The following is a 20218-nucleotide window of genomic DNA, read 5'->3' as shown; positions in this document are numbered from 1 at the left end:
TTATGGGGAAAAAAGGGACCCATGCAATCCCTATGGGTGGACGGATGGTAAGCAGACGTGTGTTTGCTTACCAGCCTGAAAAGCTTTGCATGCTCCTTTGACTTGTAATCGAAGGTGCATTTTTGGCGTAGTTTTTCAAAAAGGCACCTTCCATGGTAAGTCAATGGGAACTCATCACAAGTGCATCAGTGTGAAAGGGCCCTTAAAATAAAATGCATTTATCCTTTTAACCTCTTTCCTGTGACCTAATTCACCTTCCACAGATGCATACCTACCTCACATGGGTGTCCGCAGCATAGGGCAAGGGGGGCAATTGCTCCCCCCTGGAATCATAAGGTGGTGTTGAAGAGTGAAGACAGTTGCCCCCTGTGTTGCAATGGCCTCCACAGCGGCCGTGGAGTTTTTTTTCTAAGTCTGCTGGCCTGGGGCTGCTCTCAGTTTGTTCCAACTTATCACAGTCATCGATACATACAGACATCCGTCCCTCCCTCCCTCCTCACCCCCGACCCGATCATCCGATTGGCATATCAACATACATTTAGACCCGAGCGGCAGAGCCAATCTGGCCGGCACGGTGCCGACTCCTCCCACAGGTCGCAGTCGCAGAGAGAGAATACGCTGCCAGTTCCTGCCCTGGGCCTATCGTTGAAGAACCACAGGTAACAGCAGTGCCACACTGTCTGTGCCAGTTAGGGGGAGAATATATTGCTTGTAAAGTTGGACAGCTGAGCTATTGCTGGAAAAATAGTGTGAGTGTGTGTGTGTGTGAGTGTGAGTTATATATAATCTCCTTCACTTTGTATGGAGTTACTCAGTCTCTCAGGCATAGCAGTCCATGATGCCCATATAAATATAGCCTAGAGACTGTACATCTTTTTGTATTGCAATACATCTGTTGTGGCCATATTTTGATCTTGATACACACCTATACACTATATAGGCTGTTTTCATAAAGATCAAAATATGGCCACAACAGATGTATTGCAATACAAAAATGTGTACATTCTCTAGTCTAGGCTATATTTATATGGGCATGGAGTGAAGCTGAATTATCTCATTATCACACTGCCAGTTGGCCTCGTTTTCGGTAAAGCGGTGCTATTCAGCCGCTAGTGGGGCACTTTTAAATCCCACTAGCGGTCAAAGAAAGGGTTAAATGTGACTGTATTGTCGTTTCCAAAGTGCCCCCCCCCCAAAAAAAAAAAAATCTGTGCGGACGCCCATGCTACCTCAGTCTCATAGGTGCAGTTTGATTACATCCAGCGGTGCAGGTCCTGCCTACATATTAGTCTCCCCCATAGACTTCTATGGAGTTGTGACCCAAGGCTGGACACAGAGATGGACCCATAGAAATCTATAAGTGTGCACTGCTCAGCCAGGACAGTGAAAACACATGGTGCTGGATATACCCAGGACAGCTCTGAATTTCTGAAACAATCATCTGGTTTTCTTTAAAGATAAATAGTTTGGTAAATTTAGCAGACCAAAAGAGCAAACAAGAGACGTGCTTGTTAGGGTTTCCATAGACAAAGCAGTAAATTGTGGACGGATTCATAGAGAGAGCCCAGATAAGCTGGGGAGAGAAAAGAGAAAACGTACAACAAAAGCCAGTGAGTATTATGATTACATCAGAACCCCGTCCTGCCATGATATGCTCAGTGTACAGGCAGTCTACCCTCCCACACATCGCTCACTGCTTACCTACAAAGACGGCGCTCTTCAGGCAAATGGGAAACAGACTTTCTGTAATGGGAGTGTTCATAGAATACATCACTGCTTCCCGTACACCATTCACATCAATGATCAGTGAGATGAAGTTCCCCAATCTCACTAAAGGCAATTCTGATAGAAATGTACTGCTGTCATTCAGCACGATCTATAAATGTTCCTGAAAGAGAAGCTGCTGGGCTTTTTAAACTTTTATCACTTACATGATAAATAAATCAGCACATATAAAGAGGAACTATATACTCTCTCATGTGCATGTACATGCGCAAGAGTTCAGCCCCCAGCAAATATAAAAGACACAGATTAAAAGGGAAAGTGCATTCTTCACCGAGCAGAGAGTCACCGGAAACCCATGTCTGTGAACTTTCCATGTTGTTTAATAAAAGTGGGCTGCAGTGCAGTGGTGGCTGGTACGCGATCAGTCGCGGGGAGGCAGACAGACCTGACTATATATTCCAACCATGCCCAATCACAACCAGAGAGCACATGATCTGCCTAGGCTTTAGGTCACATGAGAAGACAAAAAGAGGTACTGGAAGAGTAACACAAGTAGACAGGTCCTCTTTAAATTACAGATAAATGTAAGAATGTTTGCTTTTACTGGGTTAGAGGTGCTGACTATTTCCAGGGGAAACAAGCTTGCTGAGGAGAGAATAGGCCAAGCACACAAACGGATTCATCTACTAGAAGTTAAACATAATAAAATCTGAGACAATGACCTTTAAAACAAATATGTGTGTCTGCTCTTACTGGAAACACAGGCCAATATCAGGGCTGGATCCAGCAGTCACAACCTTGGCAAAAACCACCCAGAGTCACAGAGGATTCACTACCCAGTTCTCAGGAAAAAAGAAACTAATCAGTGCAGAAAACCTGCTTCCTCTCTGTGTATTGCCAATAAAGCTTTACGGTAAAACTGTCCTAAACATTAGTATAAGTGAGCTAAAAGAGCAACTGCAGTCTGATTACATAAATTTGTAATAAAAACATCTTTGCCATTCTGAAGCTTCCCTCCAACCACTTTGCATATTATTTTATATATATTGTGATTCTGTACTTGCCAAATATGCTGCAGAAATCTCCCTCCACTGAGGCCCTGTACTGATCACATGCACCCTCCCAAAAAAGAAAAAAACTCTAGCAAACACCAAGCCGAGCATGTGCAGAGTGCCTCCTATGGCTCTGTTCTATCAGCAGATGGATTGGGGACAGTAAAAGGGGACGATCAGAGAAGAACGATTCAAAAAGCCACATGACAGATCCAGGGGCTTTTAGAGGGGACTGCAGGCTAGCCTCTTGCCTACTATGGGCCCTGGCATTTGAAGGGGCTCAGTTTTTTGGAGGCATGTGCCCGGGGGAACTTTGGAACAGTTTTACTTAAGATTGAAGTTCATGTCTCCCTAAAACACACACAGACTCTGGGAACTGGAGGACAAGGATACAGATTTGGGGTCTATATGTTCAAATCAGCAATGACTGCTTCAACCCAGCTCAAAAACAACCTGATGCTGGGGTCCCCTCTATATTCTGTTTATTAAGGTGCCATGTGTTTAATAATTGTGCCTCTCACATTATATGCCTCCAAGGTGTGAATACACATTGTTAATTGAGTCACCTATTGTTTCTGTCCGTTGGCTAATCCTCTTGGAGGTTCCATACCTGATGGGATTAGTCGTGTCAATTTTACTTCCTTATCTAACCGTTGTGTGAGGGTTTTTTTTGGTGATATTTGGTTTTAATTGTTTTTGAAGTGTATAAAAACACGCATTTCTGCTTCGATTCTACATCAACATCTTGTCTGTTTACGATGCTTGGGGTAAAAGGGCTGGTAGTAGATCTTGGTCTGCTGGAAGGGTTTTGGAGGGCAGAGTCACTGTTTGGCAGAAGCACCCAAGCAGAGTGCCAAGGGTCAGTCACAAGCCTTTTTACACAATGCAGAGGATTAGCCCATTAGGTTCCACAGTGAGTATAACAAGCATGCTATTCTGTATATACAGACTGATTTTACTGTTGTGGGTTTAGTAACACTTTAAAAGAGGAGTTCCAGCCTGGGGGGAAAAAAAAATTAAAAGTCATCAGCTACAAATACTGCAGCTGCTGACTTGTAATATAAGGACACTTACCTGTCCAGGGATCTTGCAATGTCGGCACCCCAAACCGATCCGTCCATTAGCTTCAGGTGGCGGAGCCTTCATGCTTCCTACTGCGCAAGTTTGAGTCGTGTGGTGATTTCTGAACGGTCCCGTCGTCTTCTGGGAGACACACAGGTCCCACAAGGCGGGGGGGGGGGAATAAAACGGAGGAAGTGACGTACCTGGCCATGGCGACATGGGATGACAGTCCCGAAGAAAACATGGCAAAAAGGTACGAAAAACAGGGGGGGGGGGGGGGGGGGGGTATTCTTTTGTTGAGAGTTATTTTATGCCTGGAACTTACATTGTTGCTTGTTTTATTCCAAGAAAAATACTTTGTGCTTAGTTCCACATTCTCTGAAGGAAACATGGTGCAATCGAGCAATGATGCCTTGTCACTCTGAAGGAAGAAATATCTTGAAAAGGTAAAAAAAAAAAAACCTTCGAAAATGAATTGCGTAACTTTTTCCGTGTGATTGCAAGAGATCCTCTCTAATAGTTTCAATGGCCTAACAGTAGCTGTACAGACAGGATGACATTCATGTGAACCGGTATACAAAAAAAGAAAAAAGGAACTTTTCACAGAATAGCAACCAGACGTTATTTTCTAAACGCTTCTTCTGACTGGCAACTTCTTAGCATTCCCTGTGATCTATTTTCAATTTCATAAATGTTCCCTGTGGTTAGCAATAAACTTGAGGTTTGGAAAGCCACTGGTTCTAAAATGGCCAGAGACATTAGAGGACAGTCAGATGTGTGAGCGACACTGACCAACAAGGGTTGGCCAAAAATATTTAAAGAAAATAAAGACAGCTACCCCCCCCCCCCCCCCAGTTCCCTTGAGATCAGAAGGCCTGAGGGTGCTTGCTTCTAGGCAGACACGAGGATCCCCCCCCCCCCATTATTGTCGCCTCCCCACAGGCCCGGTCACATTAACGCGTTTGCAGTGATGCAGATATAAAAAAAAATTATTGTAATTTCAAAAGTAATGTTTATTGATCTACAGCTATAATTCAAATAATACCTGCCAATTTTGCCATTACCCATGCAGGCACTGTTATAGTATTATTCTGAGACATACCTAAGCTTGAAACTGCTCCCTCCCCCAGCCTTACACCTATATTAACCAACCTGTGTAAGAAAGATCTGTATACTTACCTATTTTCAGGGTGCTTCAGTCTAGTCACATGATCTCCTGTGTCAGCTAGCCACGGCTTCAAGGGAAAGGAGGGAGCGCAGACAACAAGTAGACTTATGGGTGACGTCACCATTCCAAGGCATTCCAGCTATTGTTGGGGTACGGTTTTTTAGGTTGTTACGGTATGGCGATTTTTACATAGTTACATTGGTCCAGCATTGGACCAGTGTAAGTACTTACCCTGTTTCCCCTAAAATAAGACCTAGCGTGATTGTCTGTGTTGGCTGCAATATAAGCCCTACCACCCAAATAAGCCCTACTCTGTTTCCTCAAAAATAAGCCCTACCTTGAAAAGAAGACCTACAAGGACTTTAACTAGGGCTTATTTGGGGGGTAGGGCTTTTATTGCAGCTATCACCGACAATCACACTAGGTCTTATTTTAGGGGAAACGGGGTATATGCCAACCAAAGCCAAAATAAGAGAAAGCACACAGCTTCAGGCAGACTGCAGGTGCAAACACGCCCCCAGCAGTGAACCAGCGCGGTACACTCGCGTGAAACCCGTCAACTGTGATTCCTGTACCTTTGTCTGGCATCTGACAATAAAGATTTTCTATCAAGCATTCGTTTGGCTCCAGTGTGCGACTATTTCATTTCTTCTTCATATCTACATATCTGCCATACCTAACGGATCCCTGTGGAAGCTGGAGATCACTGTGGTAGGCACAGTTACAGTGATCTCCAAAAGCTTCCAGATCCTGTGCCGAGTGGCTGCTCTGGCGCATTGTGAACACAGGAGGTCACTTGCCTATCCAAGGTGGACGAATATAACCATACACAGAACTCAGCCTTAATGAGTGACAACACTGTCTACTTCTACCAATTGTTGTTGTTTGTCTCCCTGTCGAACTGGACTCTGATGGAGATTACAACTGGGCGTTTCAGCACGGTTTGCGAAGACATGGTCCAGTGTTGTCACCTTCGGGCAATCCAAGGAAATCCCACACAGCCATTGCAGCAGTGCCTGCGTATAGATAGGAAGTGGCTGTAGTAGATCAGCAGCACTGAGATACACAAAGGATTAAAAAGATGAAAATCGATTAAAAAAGGAAAACAATGGTTTATGATAAAAAGCTCTTTAGCAAACTAGAGGCCATTCCCACCTCTACGCATTGGGTTGCATTACCACAGAAAGCTGGGTTAGCAGCATGATGCCAGAACTGGTGACCTGGTACTGGCCACGGGTCACTCAAAAAACGAAAAATATTGCATCCACATGACAATCAGACAAATATGATTTTCAGAAAGATAAGCCATCAATGGCTTCATATTTTATCAACCCTATGGGCAAAACTAAAAAGTCAAAATGCAAAAAAATAAAAATAAAAAAAGAGAAGGTTACATAACACACATTTGTATTTTTGAGACAGACATCTGAAAGGCAGCATGCTGTAAGCCATACGCAGGACCGCACACTTGCCGCTTACTAAGCAGGGTGAGCTTGAGGTTACTACAATCAGATTGAGGGGATTTTACCAGCAAGAAAGTAATCACACCTCAAAGTGTCACATGTTTGCATAGCACGTGGAGAAATGGCCCCAGGCTTATTAACCACATACTGGCTGATTAGCCAAAGCAAACCCAGAAAAAATACAAGTAAAAACAGAAAAATATGGAAGTAATAATCATGTGCTATTTTAAATTCTGAAACAGCTCATAGTGGTTAGCACTGAAGTATTCCAGGGCTGGGATCCAAGGTTACATCACCAAAACAAATACTAGCTGCATGGAGTTTGCATGTTCTCCCTACATTAGTTTGTGCTTTTTATAGTCCAGATTGTTTAATCCAGTCTGCTTCATGTGGCCAATTTAAAGAGGACCTGAAAACAAAGATTAACCAAAACTACTGTCTTGCTGAGATAGATAATGGAAAGGCAAAAACGATTTCCTGGAGAAAATCCTCCATCCGGCTCCTTTCAGTGCTGGCCAAATCTTTCAAATTGAAACGACTTGATCACGTGTTCCCGACTAAAGTTATGCTGAGTCAATGTGAACACTGATACTTCTCTAAATTAGAAATCAAAATGACCAAATGCTTAGGCCTTAGGCACCGACCAGCACTGAAGGGAACCAAAAAGCGTGCTTTCTCCACAACAGCCTTTTTAACATACAGGGAACCCTTCAGTTCTAAGAAACTCCTGTCAATAGCTACTCCTACAGCAGAAAGTTGAGGTAAAAAAGGATTAATTAAAAAAAATAAGGAATGTGGCGGAGTGGACATATATGACACCCAGGGCTGCTCTATACAACAAATTGTTTTATGTAATAAAATTCTGTAATAATTCAATTAAAACTTACCTACAGGTAAGCCTTATTATAGGCTTCCCTGTAAGTAAAAGTGAAAAAAAAAAAAAAAAAAAGAAGAGTATACAATCGCTTTAAAGTGGTGGACAGGTCAATGCCCAACTACATGGTGGTCAGTGGTGTAGTGCCTGCTAACATTGGTCATGCACTTAAAGCGGGATTCCACCCTAAAGTGGAACCTCCGCTGATCGGAACCCCCCCCCCCCCCTCCGGTGTCACAATTGACACCTTCCAGGGGGGAGGGGGGTGGAGATACCTGTCAAAGACAGGTATTTTCACCCACTTCCGGGCATAGACTCCCACGGGAGTCTACGCCATTTCCTGCCCTGCCACGCTGTCTGCTGGGACACACACGGGTCCCAGTGACAGCGCGGAGATTTCCTAATGCGTGGCGCGGCTCGCGCATGCGCAGTAGGGAACCGGGAAGTGAAGCCGATTCGCTTCACTTCCTGATTCCCTCACCTAGAATGGCAGCGGCAGCAGCCGAGGCCCGAGCGGTCGATCGGCCTCGGCTGCCGGCATCGCTGGAACCCGGGACAGGTGAGTGTCCATTTATTAAAAGTCAGCAGCTGTAGTATTTATAGCTGCTGGCTTTTAATATTTTTTTTTTGGCGGAATCCCTCTTTAACATTGGTAGCCGGTGGAAAGAATGTCACTTACTTTGGTGGTCAGTAGATGAATTCTCCCTTGCAGATAAAGCAGAAAAAAAGATTACCGTATTTATTGGCGCCTAACACGCACTTTTTTATTAAACCTTAAAATCAGGGGAAAATCATGGGTGCATGTTATATGCCGATCCCCCGCTGATTGTGAGTGGAGGAGCGAGTGGCGCCAATATACATACATAGCCGAGTGTACGCAGCTCAGCTCATAGTCACGCACAGTCCCGCACTATGATGGACATAACACAGGGACTGGGTGTGACTGTGAGTGGAGCCTAGCCGAGTACACTCGTTAATGTATGTATATCGGTGGCGCTCAGCACCTCTTGGCTCTGCTCACAGTCACAGCCAGTGCCACTGCGAGAGGAACCAATATACACAGGACCGGCTCTGTGTATCTCGGTGGTGCTATATTTAAACTGAGATAACACCGACAAGGCTGCAGACGGGACACCGACAAGGCTGCAGACGGGACACCGACAAGGCTGCAGACGGGACACCGACAAGGCTGCAGACGGGACACCGACAAGGCTGCAGACGGGACACCGACAAGGCTGCAGACGGGACACCGACAAGGCTGCAGACGGGACACCGACAAGGCTGCAGACGGGACACCGACAAGGCTGCAGACGGGACACCGACAAGGCTGCAGACGGGACACCGACAAGGCTGCAGACGGGACACCGACAAGGCTGCAGACGGGACACCGACAAGGCTGCAGACGGGACACCGACAAGGCTGCAGACGGGACACCGACAAGGCTGCAGACGGGACACCGACAAGGCTGCAGACGGGACACCGACAAGGCTGCAGACGGGACACCGACAAGGCTGCAGACGGGACACCGACAAGGCTGCAGACGGACACCGACAAGGCTGCAGATGGACACCGACAAGGCTGCATTGATGGGCATTTAAATGTAAGTTTTTTTTTCCTTAAAATTCCCTGCTAAACTAAATCGGGTTATACGCAGATGAATACGGTAATTGTTTCAGTGGGAACTTATCTGAGAGTCAGAAACTGCTTGTTGCTCAGGGAACCCTTGGTGATTTCTGGAGGAACCCTAGTTTCCATGGAACCCTGGCTGTGAAAGGCTGCTCCAGAAAATACACTGATCTCATATGAGCTTATTCTAAACTTAATAAGGAGCAGTAAAATGCTTTGTGGGAAAAGAGGTGAATCCATCACAGAGACCAAAGGATTGGAGGACCAAAGATTTTTTTTGCCTACTGGGATCCAGTGATGGAAAATGCTCATAGAAATGAATGGTAAAACATATTTAAAAATATCAAGCATAAGAAAATAATGCATTTTAAAACACACAAACAATATATTTAAAGAGTAACTCCATGAACAATCCTTTCCTGCTCCATTTTTTTGTGCTCCCGGGTCCCCCACCCCATTGTTGTGCAATCGCACATTATTACCGTTCTCCCCCTTATGGGTATCAAATAGAACACCCTGGCCTACTATTAATTTAGATACCTGAAGCTTTCCCATGTCTGTAGTAGCCTCATCAGCAGTTAAACCTTGTTAGCTCAGACCTTGCATCACTACTTTGGCTGATAGTCTGGAAAGGCCGGCCTCGACCCTTTATAATTATCTCCTCATGATAGTGCTTCTGGATTTATCCTCTCTCAGGCATAAATGGTTTGAGGACATCTTGGACCTGGATGATGAGGACTGGATAGACATATGAGATTTACATTCCAAACAACTAGTGTATATGAGGGATAGGCTTATGCAGTTCAAAATAACCCACAGGGCCTACTTTACTGCCTACCGGCTATACAAGCCTAACCCTGTTCTCTCCTCAGCCTGCTGGTGATCTGATCATCCGAGTGGAATTTTCTTTTTCATATATTCTGCACTTGTCCCGCCATTTCACAATTCTGGGGGAACAGTTGTGTATGTAATAAATACAGTCCCTTGCACCTCCTTCACCTTCTCCCCAAAAGTCTACCTGTTGGGTCTTGGCGAGGACCTGGCCCCTACCACAGCCAAAAGGACATGGCGCCTAGTGTTTTATGCCAAAAGGCAAAAAAATATCTCCACCCTCTAACCAATTTTGGAAACAACTGGTGGACACTAGCTTACCACTATATAAAGGACACCTATGCAAACAGGGGATGTTCTAAAACATTTGATAAGGTTTGGGTGAGGTGGCTAGAAAAGGGTTTCTAGTGCAATAATGTCTGATATGATGTCTCCCTGATTTTTGGATTAGAGTCTCTCCAAGGCTGGCCATACATTATACAATTTTCCTTTAGATTTATCAAAACCATATTAATATGGGGTCAAACCTAAACACTTTCAATTTGTATGCAATCAGTCAGGCCATGGCACTACATAGTTGAAAGTAAATCTAAAGGAAATTGAACAAGAAAATTGTATGGAAAAGTATGGCCAGCTAAACCACTTGCTGACCGGCTCACGCCGATATACTTTGGCAAAAGGACTCTGCTGGGCAAAATGGCGCTGCTGGGGAACAGCGATATGTCTCCTCCCCCAGTCAGTCTCATCGCCATACAGTTAGAAACACTAACTAGGGAACGCGGTTAACCCTTTGATCACAGTAATCAGCGCATTTTTATAGCTCTGATCGCTGTATAAATGTCAATGGTCACAAAAATGTGTCAAGTGTCCCATCTGTCCGCCACAATGTCGCAGTACCACTAAAAATCGCAGATCACCGCCATTACTAGTAAAAAATAAAAAATAAAGGCATAAATCTTTCCCATAGTTTGCAGACGCTATAGCTTTTGCACAGACCAATCAATATAAGCTTATTGTGATTTTTTTTTAACCAAAAATATGTAGAAGAATATATATTGGCCTAAACTGATGAAGAAATTTGTTTTTAAAATCATTTTTGGGGATATTATATATATATATATATATAAAAAATTTCAAAATTGTCTATTGTTTATATAACGCAAAAAATAAAAACCGCAGGGGTGATCAAATACCACCAAAAGAAAGCGCTATTTGTGGGGGGGGGGGGGGGGGATGGATGCAAATTTCGTTTGGGAACAGAATTGCATGGCCGTGCAGTTGTCAGTTAATTCGACACAGTACCGTGGCTGAAGCGGTTAAGGAACCAAACTGATAAGGGTAAAAGTCTCCTTGGTTATCATCCTTCTTCCTTCTCCATATAATGATTAATGATTGGTAGGGTATACCTTGTCTGTGTAGGTGTAACCCTGCTAGTGTGGAGCCACGTTTAAATTTTATAAAAAGATAGAGGGGGAAAAAAAAAAAAAATTACCCCTGGGTGATCAATGTATGTTGCAAGGATTTTAAACTTTGTTGTAGATTCTTACTTGTTTCTGCTCTGAAGAAATAGCTCTTTTTCAATCCAAATTGGAGTGACTTTTTCATTATCATCAGCTCAGCTCATGCACTTACAGGGTTCTAATGAGGAACGTTGCAGGGTCTGCATCCTTTTAGAAGTGATTAACCCTTTGGGAGGGTCTAACAATTTTTTATTTTTTTGCAGAGGATCCCTAAAATATTACTCGGATATTTTTGTGCAGATTTCTGGGAAAATCAGTGAGCCAATCACACAAGCAGGAAATTACATTTCTAGGGGTGTTCCATACAGCACTTCTGTACCGAACACCTCCAGGTTGCCATATTGCATTGAATGTTACAGAAAATTTACAGTGCTGCAGATTGAAAAGGAAAAGATATTTTTAATAACATTTACATACAATATAGCTTTCGTAGCAATTGTATGAGATATATATATATATACACACATATATATATATATATATATACACACATATATATATATATATATATATATATATATATATATATATATATATATATATATATATATATATATATATACACACATATACACACACACACACACTTTTTTTTTTTGCTATTTTTTTTCCTACAAAAGTAGAGAGTTACCCTTTAAAACTAGTATGGGAAAATAAAACCAAACATAAAAGTGTAGAGGTGGGAACTGGCCTTTTAAGCATAAAATGACATCACATTCTAAATTCAAAGGATTTTGTAAAACGGCACCCTGACAACTTCAGCAGAATTCCTCGGCCTCCTGACTGGGATTATCTTCTGCTATACTGGTCTACACAGATCTGTGTCCGATTATTGGAAACATTTCCAGGAGATCTGCCTCTTTCCTCTGAGCCTGGAGACTGTTTATGTGAAAGCGTATTAGAGCGGTCACATGGCCAAGCATTGTGTCTTCCAGCAATTCGCCGCATGACCTTTGCGCAGCCTTTTACAGCTGAAGACAAAACACAGTAAACACCATTTGTAGCCTGTTGTGTAGATCTGTCATGTCCCATTCACAGGCAAAAGTTCAAAACAAACTGCTTTTTAAAACTCAAGAAGCCACCACCCCTTCCTCCAGGAACCCAGAATAGGAGTGATCACCATAGGAAAATACAAAAATCCACCTTTTACAGCATGTTAAAGCGAAGGGTCACCCTAAAATAAAAAAAAAAACATTTGAATTTTTTTTTCTTTTTAACTTACCAGAAACCCCTGTTGCTAGGCAGTCTTCCTAATCTGTCTCTTCCTATTCCGCGGGGCGCTTCCTCCTCTTGGGCAAGCGGCCCCGTTGACTTTTGGGACATGTGTCTGTCCCAGAAAACAACAGGGCCATTCACAAAGTGCCGCGCGACTCGCACATGCGCAGTAAGAAACGGGCAGTGAAGCCGCAAGGCTCCACTTCCTGTTTCCCATTGTTAAGATGGTCGCCCGGCAGCCGATCCGATGGACGGATCGGCATCGGGGGGGGGGGGGGGGGGGCGACATCACAGGATCGCTGGACAGGTGTCCTTATTAAAAGTCAGCAGCTACATGCAGTACGGCACGTGTATGCAACTATTATTCAATGTTTGTTATTACGCAATTCTAGAAGTCTATTACCTTTGTAGTCATCACTCCAGTTGAAGCTGAAAAGGTGAAAAAACACTTGGCAGTGACCGGCCTCCTAGCTCCCTATTTTACTTGCCTGTGCCCTGGAACTTGACCCGGCGGAGAAAGCGCCATCTCTCTGCCCAGGGTTCTCAGCTCTTGATTGGATTGATAGCAGCACAGCCATTGGCTATTGAGCAGAAAATTTAGCACGTTTTTATGCCAGGAGTTGATTGCATAGCTTCAGTTTTAGGGTTACCCAAGGGCCAGTTCACACCCGGAATCGCACGGGAATGCACTGTGTTCCCGTGCAGTTCACATACAGTTCTGCATGGTGCAATTTCAATCCATTCATTTTGCACCAAGAGTAGTGCCCACACTATATTTGAAAACTCACTGCCACCACATCGCATGGTACTTCTGTACCATGAAACCTGGTGCAGACAAAACCAATGCATTTGGGGTGTCATTAAATTCATTTTGACACATTGACACTGCAGTGCGTTTTGAATGCGGTGCAGGAAATGTGCACAGAACATGGGTTCCCCGCACTGCGTTCTGGTGTGAACCAGGGCTAAAGCCTGACAAATTCCCTGAACTTTCACACTGTTTTCCATCTTCTGATTGCGCTGTGTGTGAGGTCTGGAGGTTAACAAAGCAGCAACCCTCTTGACCCAAACTAAAGAGTAAAATACTGCATAACAAACAATTTAAAGGAGAAATTTGGGGATCTAAAAAAATAAAAAATAAACATAAGGTACATACTCACCTCGCTGCTGCAGCATCAGTTCGATTTGCAGCTGTCCCCTATTGGTTCTAAGCCTGAGAATTAAGCGATCAGATGACCACTGATAGTTCAGATCTCAGTCCACTCTACCCCTCCAGTCAGCTGCTGCTAAGACATCTGAGTGGATCCCGACATTATTAGCAGGATCCTTCCAGGGGCTGGAGTGCCTCTGTGACATCAGCTGACAGTGAACTTTAGCCCCCTATCACCCGATTCTGGGTCACACGAGAACAGAAGTGCACTCCTGTGACCCTCCAGAGAGGTATGGCCAAAAAAGCTTTAGCCATACTTCTCTTTAAAGTATGCGCGTTCAGCCTTTATTCTGCATGAAGCCAGTCTGCTTTGATTGGCAGACATTAAATCCCAGCAATACGACGGATCACGACATCTCTGGCGGAAGCGTCTCTGTGAAAAGCACTGGCTTTTATAAATAAATCTTGGTTACCATGACAGCGCATAATGATAGAGCGGCAGGAGTCAGGCACACACCTAAGTACATAGTGCGTCTCCGGCAAACAGCTGCAGTGCTGCAAAGACACTTGTGCCCGTCTGCACCGATATTTGTCTTCCTAAAACGGGGAGCAAATAAAATCCCCACCAGTGATGCAGAACAGCGCTAAATACAAACATCAATCAGCGAAGGATGGGCACAACTATTTCCCTTGTGATTAATAGCGACTTCTTAAAGGAGAATGTTTGTAAACGTCATCATTCCCATGACAAAGACAACAAAAAGACTACTTCTTACTGGAATAAATGAAAGCAAATCATTCAAGTGATTCAAGATTCATTCAAGAATGAAATAAATACTTAAAAGTTCATTTCCATTTTTGTAGCCGCCTAATTGGGATAACACTTTATAGTCATTACATGTTACCATTCATGCAGCATAACAAAAAGAAAACTGAAAAAACGTGCTTACATTTTTACGTGCTTAAAATCCTACTTAGGCCTTTTTCACATGGACGATCCGTTCAGGTCCGCCTGTCAGTTTTTCAGGTGGACCTGAACGGGTGGTCCATGGAACACGCCCGCTGACATCTGACCCGCTCCAATCCAAAAAAGTGTGACGGAGGAAAAACCTACTTTTGCATCCGTCATCGGATCGGGTGATGACGGACTCTGTGGTCCGTTGTCACCCGATGTCCCATAGGGGAGAGCGCCGCTCTGACAGGTCCGCCCCAGCACAGTGTGCAAAGACAGACCTGTCATCTTCCTGCTCACACCATGCATGTATGGTGTGAACGAGGCCTAAAAAAAAAAAAAAAAAAAAAAAAACAACAACCTGTCACATTATGCTAAAAATGGGCATCGGCAATGGGCATCAGCAATTACTTGAAAAAAGGATCAGTACTCGGTCTTATAAAACTGGTATCGGTGCGTCCCTAGTTAATACTTTGCAGTTAGAGTTGCAGCACAGTGGGCCAAATGATTGTGATCTGCAGCATTCTGACTACAGATGTCAATTATTTGCCATGGCATGTTTTCAGAGAAAAAGAGTTCCATGTCCAAAAACACACTGGAGTTGATTAACTAAAACTGCAGAGTACAAAATCTGGTGCAGCTCTGCATAGAAACCAATCAGCTTCCAGGTTTTGTCAAAGCTTAATTGAACAAACTGAAGTCAGAAGCTGACTGGCTACCATGTACAGCTGCACCAGATTTTTGCACTCTCCAGTTTTAGTAAATAAACCCCACTATGTTGGATACTCTTCTGTCCAGCAAAGAGATCTCATGCATTTTGTTATACTTCACAGTGCATAGAAAATGTGAAAATGCATGGATACTACAAAATGCATTTTCTCAGTTCCCACCATACATGGAGGCCGATTCACTAAAGGAGTTTAGAATTCTCACTTGATAAATTGTACCCATTTTCACTTTGGATCTAGCAGATAAAAAACAGACAGGAATTTGTTTTTCACATGATTATATCATTTAAGTGATATTTACTCAATTTAGTGAACAAAAAGTTTGGTCTCTTAATAAATCATCTTCATTGTGTTGCTGGATTGAAGACCTGCAATTCTGCATTTAGGATTCAGTTTGAAATCCAAACAGAGCCTTCCAGATACGCAATGCACATCAACACGATGTACATTTAAGCCAAAAGTTCTGGCATGACAGCCGGGATGCACATCAAAGTTGCTGCCAAAGTAGGAACTTGGCTGTCATAATTATTAGCGGGTCTTTTCATATAATGCAACATGTAACATTGGGCGGTATGGCACATCTATTGTAAATCCTCCCCTTGAGTGTTCTGCAGTCCGGGGATGATGGGATTTGTAGTTGAACAATGGCAGTCAACAGGGGTGTGTGCCGCAGGGTTTATTTTCTCAATGACTACCCATAAGCAAGCTGTTTTGAAATATGTTACCATAACAATGCTAATCGGAGGGGAGAATGGGCTTTTATTATTTCGGGCTAATGAGATTTTACTGCACACAGTCAAGAGTACATTATTGAATGTGCAAAATCCTCAGCAAACAGAGAAGCAAAAGGCTTTTTCCTTCTAATCCATGTAATTACTGGGAGATGGATTCACTGGGCAATCACACCGCCAGTACAGACAGAACACGGAACTATATCATACAAATATACCCAAGGAAGCACAACCGTCTAGTGACTGCAACACCTCAGTATAGGTTTGCCTCTCATCCGCAGGTACCAAGATGCACAGGGAACCTTACATTGTGTAACGGTAAAAACAAAAAAACATTTCATTTGTAAACAGGGTTGCCTACACTTCATAGGTTAGCTGCTCGTTTAGGTCTAAGAGAGCGTTAAAGGTACTTTTACTCAACTGATCCTCCCACATGCCCAGCTGCGAGTGTTCCCCTATGCTCCAAAAAGGTAGACCGCCCTTCAGTGTCCTCACGCTCAATGGGCTATGGACCCACCATCTGTCTTCAAGACATCAGGACCTTAGACCACTGGAGCATTGGGGAGAAGACACTGCTGGGACCAGTCTTGGAGCGCGGAGGAGTGGCGAATTGGGCAAGTTATTTTTCCATACCCCCTAGACCTAAACGAGTAGGCCCAGGAAGGAAGGATTTTCACGTTCCTGGTGTTGGGCTTTAAAGTGTACCTAAACTCAAGGGCAAAAGCTGAGGGAGCCCATAGATTATACATTTTATTTCCCTTTACTTCACCACGTGTGAAAGAAAAAAAAAAAACACTTGATTCCACTCTTCAACATATTCCGTGTTGACGGAGGATTTCCTCCCGCAGCGCTATTGTGTTTTTCTGCCGGGGAACCTTCCCTGCCGGCAGAACACAATGATCACTGTTGGCCGCTATAGACACTAGCAGTGATCGCATGAAAAATAATCTGACAGGCTGATAGTAATGAAGTCAATGGATCATCTTCAGTACAACCTGTCTGCCCATAGAATCTCAGACAGTCTCTGCTGAACCAGCCAGGATTCGATCCATCTATGGCCGGCTTTAGTGATTAGTTGTCCTTTCATTTGTCAGGCTTTTTCTCCCTTTCCTGTATCTGTAGCTGGTAATCCTGCAAGTGACATTTCCTGTCCAGCACGGCATAACTACACGTTGTCAGATCATTACAGGAAGCTACAAGCTCTTGTGACTTCTGGCAAATATTTCTGTACTTACCAAACAGATATAAATAAAATGCTTTAAATAATACATGAAAAAACAAAAAAAGTAGGTTTTACATGCACAAAGTTATAATTAACAGTCCTGCCGAAATAAATAAAAAAAAAAAAAAGCTGGGACTAGCTTGAGCCTAGACCCCTGATGAAGGAAGACGATTGGAGCTGGCTGATCTTCCTCTACATAGACTAAAGCTTGCCATTCACAGATAGAAATTCATCTTGCGGGTGGCCATGTCAGCACCACCAGGCTCAACAAAATTCAATTCTTCAAACAACTTTGGTCGAAGGAGCCAGGATAAACGTTTTTGCCCAAAGAGCGCCTGCATCGGATTCATTGTTTTCCAATAGCGGCAGGCAGAGGCTGTCAGGACACAATAGTCAGCACTCCTGACTTGTGGGGGAATTGAGGACAGGGCTCAACAAGGTTTGGAAAGGGCCTCAGACTCATGGTGGTTTCCCTAGGAAAAAAGTATTTCAGTCTATTGCTTTTTTCCTTCTTTCTATCTCTATCCATTCAAGTAAGGTTGTAAAAGCAGAATTAAGTCGACATTTACATGCAGGTCCCCTTTGATTTCCAGGTCAATGACTGGTCAATGTGCATTCATGCTCAGCAAAACGGAGTTGTAAGGTTGAGAACTTTAAGTATTTACCGTCATGAGATGAAGCAGCCTGCAATGAGGAGATAAATCACAGCCAGAAACAATTATTGGACTGTTTATATAGTGAGGAGGACAAGCACGCTCTGACCCAAAAGCTGCACTCCCGGCCTAGAGGATGCTGAACTTACCAAAATATCTCTAAATTACTATTGAGTGCTGACCAACCTTCCAGCTGCAGAAACAAGTTATACCATGCCTTGCCCGATCAATGGCTTAAAGCAGATCTATACCCAATCACTAATATTTCTCTTAAGAGAATCTCACTCCGCTATCCAACAAAAAAATTAAAAATGTCAGCAGCCTCCAATCCTGTGAAGTCCATTGCTGTCATCCTTCCACCTGAAACCTTCAAAGATCTTTTTGTTCTCACAGTGCCATCTTGGATTCAGGAGTTTAATGTCACATCTGTGGTCTACAGACCATCCTGCAGCTCCCTGGGATGTGTGAAATGTATCCCAGAAGGCTGCAGGTGGGTGAGGACCAAGCTCTACATCATTCTCACCTAGTCAAGGAAGTGGGAGCACATACCCGATAAGAAAGGTGCTGCACCACCAAATAAAAAACAGTCAGATAGAACATATGTTAACTGTGCCCTAAAGTCTGCAAGTGGCTATAAACCCCTCCATATACCCAGTGAAGTGACTGGCCTCAGGAGATACAAAGATAGATGAAACAAATCCTTCAATATAAGTTGTACCCGTTTATCTGCAGTCTTCACTACATCGGTGCAAAGTCCAGAGCTTATAAAGTTTTTCTGAGCTCTCAGAAAAAAGGGGGCGGAGAGCTAAAATTACACTCTGCGAAGTTCAGTGAAGTGAGTTCTGACAGCTGATTGGAGAGAAGACACTCTTCCCCCCCCCCCCCCCTTTCACACAGAAACAGAGCTGAGGATGTCAATCAGCTCGAGATTCCCTCCCCTGGCACCATTTTTCTCTTGGTGTCAGGAAAACTTGTCAGAAGTGACCCATGCTGAAAGCAGGTGAACACAGCAGCAGACAGAATTGAGACTTAGTGCTCTTAATTGAGAAACACTATAGAGGGAGCTTTGTTCATATTTCATATCTGAGGTTTAAATCCACTTCAAGCCTTAACATATCATTTCAAAAGATGTTTTCAATCTTTTTAGCTCATTGATCCTGCCATTAGGGTCCCTGTTCAAACATTTCCTGTTTTTGGGTGAAAACTGTCTCCCCCATTGGGCTCCTGCACTGTCACCCTGCCACAAATTCCCTTCATGAAGTATAAAGGTGGCCTTGTCCGTACACATTGGTTCATTGCCACTACTATCAAAAAGCTGACCCTGAGCTAAAAATGGCTGGAAGAGATCAGCAGCAATGGTGAGAACACCACTGATGCTTTTCCTGTACCATACCCAGAGTTTATCTTGTGCAGAGGTATGATGGAAGAAATGATCTGAGACACTGAGCAGAAATAATGATGCCTCCTGGTCTTGTTTCAGAACTCTGAGCTAGCCCCCTGGTATGAGGACACCCTTCCGCAGACAGCGGTGTAGGATTGTTTTCCAATGAACATTGACAAGAACGCTAATCTATTGACAGAAAATGCAACTGGACACTCCACTCAACTAATCAGCTAGCAGAAGTGAAACCTTAACCGGTAACAAGCCACCTACCATAGCGAAGCTTGGCAATAGACCATAAGTATGTCACTAGACCAACACTACAAATACAATGGTAACCATTAGCCCATACATAGATGATTAAAGTTTAATAGTGGTTAAAAATACCCACAATCGTATTATTGATCTTAAGAAAGCGGTAAGCAGTTTTATAGGATGTAGATAGACCGAGAGTATCCAGCTCCAGTGGCAATTAACTATTCAACGTTCCAAATGGCAAATCTAGAATATAACTGAATATTGAGGGGTGATTCACACTTAGGGAATACGATGTGTTAAAGCACGGTATGGCCAAACATCATTATGAAGAGGCTGCCAACAGCAGTTAAAAAAACTGCCCATAGGGCATGGCTGAGTAAAGTCGCAACCTTGGTGAGCTCCTGGCCTCTCCTTGCCTACCCTGGCTTTTCAACTTGATAGCACCGGCATGTGCTCGGCAAAACGATACGATACAAGAAAAGAGCAACTTGGGTGAGCCGCTCAAGTGTTTCCAGAAACGACATCCAACATTTTTTCTAACAGCTCCAATGGCTGTCTCCGAGCGCTGCGATGGTGGCTGCACGTGGCTCTATCCACAACGCCCAAG

The 20218-nt window shown here is 43.7% G+C and overlaps 1 protein-coding gene across 5 annotated transcripts in view; it reads right to left on the bottom strand.

Annotated features, from left to right (window-relative positions):
- Positions 1 to 20218, bottom strand: part of RNF19A (ring finger protein 19A, RBR E3 ubiquitin protein ligase) — a 135946-nt gene that overhangs the window by 55730 nt on the left and 59998 nt on the right. Inside the window, exon 1 of one of the 5 annotated variants that reach the window (XM_077493113.1) lies at positions 1702 to 1725. The exons of the other annotated variants lie outside the window; for them this stretch is intronic. The gene's annotated coding sequence lies outside the window, so the exon portion shown is untranslated. Of the gene's footprint in view, positions 1 to 1701; positions 1726 to 20218 lie in introns of those variants that run through there. 5 annotated transcript variants of the gene reach the window in all.

Source organism: Lithobates pipiens, unplaced genomic scaffold (assembly GCF_037356315.1).
Source record: "Lithobates pipiens isolate NorthernLeopardFrog02 unplaced genomic scaffold, aLitPip1_a1.2 Scaffold_19, whole genome shotgun sequence".
NCBI lineage: Eukaryota > Metazoa > Chordata > Amphibia > Anura > Ranidae > Lithobates > Lithobates pipiens.
Note: the sequence above shows the minus strand (reverse complement) of the source record. Positions and strands in the feature narration are given on the sequence as shown.